A 2,092-nucleotide genomic window follows, 5' to 3' on the forward strand; every position below is an offset into this window, starting at 1 on the left:
ATAATCATCACCATGACCATGTGTTTGTGTATGTGGCTGTGTCTGAGTCTGGGTGTGGGTACGACCACCAGATGAAATGGACCAATCCACTACCTCCTGCTCTAGATGGACCAGCTCCTCCCTGTCTACGCCTTTCTGTCTCCTCATGAAGACTCTGTAGGCTCTATGCTTACACCTGCCGTCAATCTCTAGCCTCTTGCTCAGTTCTATGTCATCAGGCACATGCATCGGGTCATCGCTGTCATCATCACTATCATCATTATATTGATGCACGGGAGTATGTAGTTCCTCCTCAAACTCTATACTCTGCTTATCCTTTACCGCTTTTCTCTTATTCCCCCCTTTATGTCTTTAGCTATAGCCTTGGCAATTTGACTAGGCATTTCTCTGCATTTAGCCACATCTGAGGAATTTCTAACCAGATGTTGCTTAAGTCTTGTGGCCCCACCACCCATAAACCTCTTATGACAGTAGTTGCATTTTGTATGCCTCTTATCGCCATCAATCGGCTCTCTATGTTTCCATGCAATCTCTCCACTATCACAACTACGATCTTGTCTCCCACCTCCTCTCGCTCTTCTCCCGCCGTCCTCTAGCCATTTTATGTCACCCTGATGTTGATGCACAGAAAAAGAATGTCATTATCAATTTACAAGTATATGGTATCTGCTTATATTTTATTCTTATATAAAATTATTTTTTAATCAATTTTAGAAAATATTTTAATGACATAATACAACAAAATCAAAGATGTTATAACATAACAAGTATATAGTATGCTTAAAAACACTTTAATATTAATCTCATATTTTTCTTTTATTTTTAAAATCAAAACAGAAAATTTTCCCTATTTTTTAAAATATTTTTCAATTATTAATATATTTTTCATATTTTTTAAAATTAAAATAAATAATTACCAGCTGGAAAAAAATTTCACTCCGATGGAGTCGTAGAACAGCCATTGGTGACTAACATATATATAGTTGACGACCATCAAAGCAATATTTATCATAAAAAGTAACAATTTATGTTAATGGAAAATGAATTTTTAAACCAGAAAAATAAAAAAAATATTTATGTACCAAAAAAAATTTCGACTCCATGAGGTCATAGATCGGCCTCTAATGTAACATATAAAAAATCTACAAGCATCCAACAAGTATTTATGTACTATTTCAAAAAAAAAAAAATATGGTTTCAGAGAAAGAACTTTACCTTCTTAGGCTTTGAATGTATAGTTCTTGTAGGAGTCCAATAGAAGTCAAAGAGTGTGATGATGTGGCTAATTAGAGGATGGAAGGAGTGTTTTCCCTTCAAAATAGCCTCCTTGGACCGAAATCACCGAAATAGCCGAGACTCAGTTGAAATTTCAACTCTATCTTGACGAAATGGGGTTTTTATAACACATAGAGTGTACCGTTCCAGCGAGATACCGAAATTTTGGTCGAGATACCGAAATTTCGGTCGAAATACCAAAATTTCGACTGAAACTTTGCATACATCTCATTTCGTATATAATTTTGTTTCGGTATAAAAAAAAGACCGAAATCCCGAAATTTCGCCGAGATTTCGAACCATGGTATTGATTCATTATAAATTTGTAAAACCCACCGAAATTCCGAAAGTTCGTCGAGATTTCGAACCATGGTATTGATTCATTATAAATTTGTAAAACCAGTACCTTAGGCACTTAAATAAAGTGTTTTACCCATGTAAAATGTTTTGTAGACTATGGGAAATTTTGTAAAGCCTGTTATGAAGTTTTAGCAAATGATGAAAAAGACATGAAAGAGAACATCTTAGAACTCACTATCATAAACATCCATTTGGCTCAGAAGTTTGTTTATGTGAATGTGATGAATCAGTGAATCACCACATAAACTCCCCCTGGTCCCTGTGGCCCCAAGATTAATCGAAAAAATTAATATTTTCACTAAACATGTTGCAAGTTTCATTTTCATGTATTGGCATGCATGGTTGCACTCACACATGATTCTATCTTGGTTTAGAAATCTTTGACATTTAGATGATTCTGCTTTTATCAAATAATTGATTTGTTCATCTTTGAAATTGATTTATGCCATAGTGGGCC

General features: G+C 34.8%; 1 protein-coding gene across 1 annotated transcript in view; it reads left to right on the forward strand.

Moving 5' to 3' along the window:
• LOC122088015 (ABC transporter D family member 2, chloroplastic) overlaps positions 1-2,092 on the forward strand; it is a 20,365-nt gene that overhangs the window by 3,678 nt on the left and 14,595 nt on the right. The window lies entirely within an intron of this gene.

This window comes from Macadamia integrifolia, chromosome 9 (genome assembly GCF_013358625.1).
Source record: "Macadamia integrifolia cultivar HAES 741 chromosome 9, SCU_Mint_v3, whole genome shotgun sequence".
Classification (NCBI taxonomy): domain Eukaryota; kingdom Viridiplantae; phylum Streptophyta; class Magnoliopsida; order Proteales; family Proteaceae; genus Macadamia; species Macadamia integrifolia.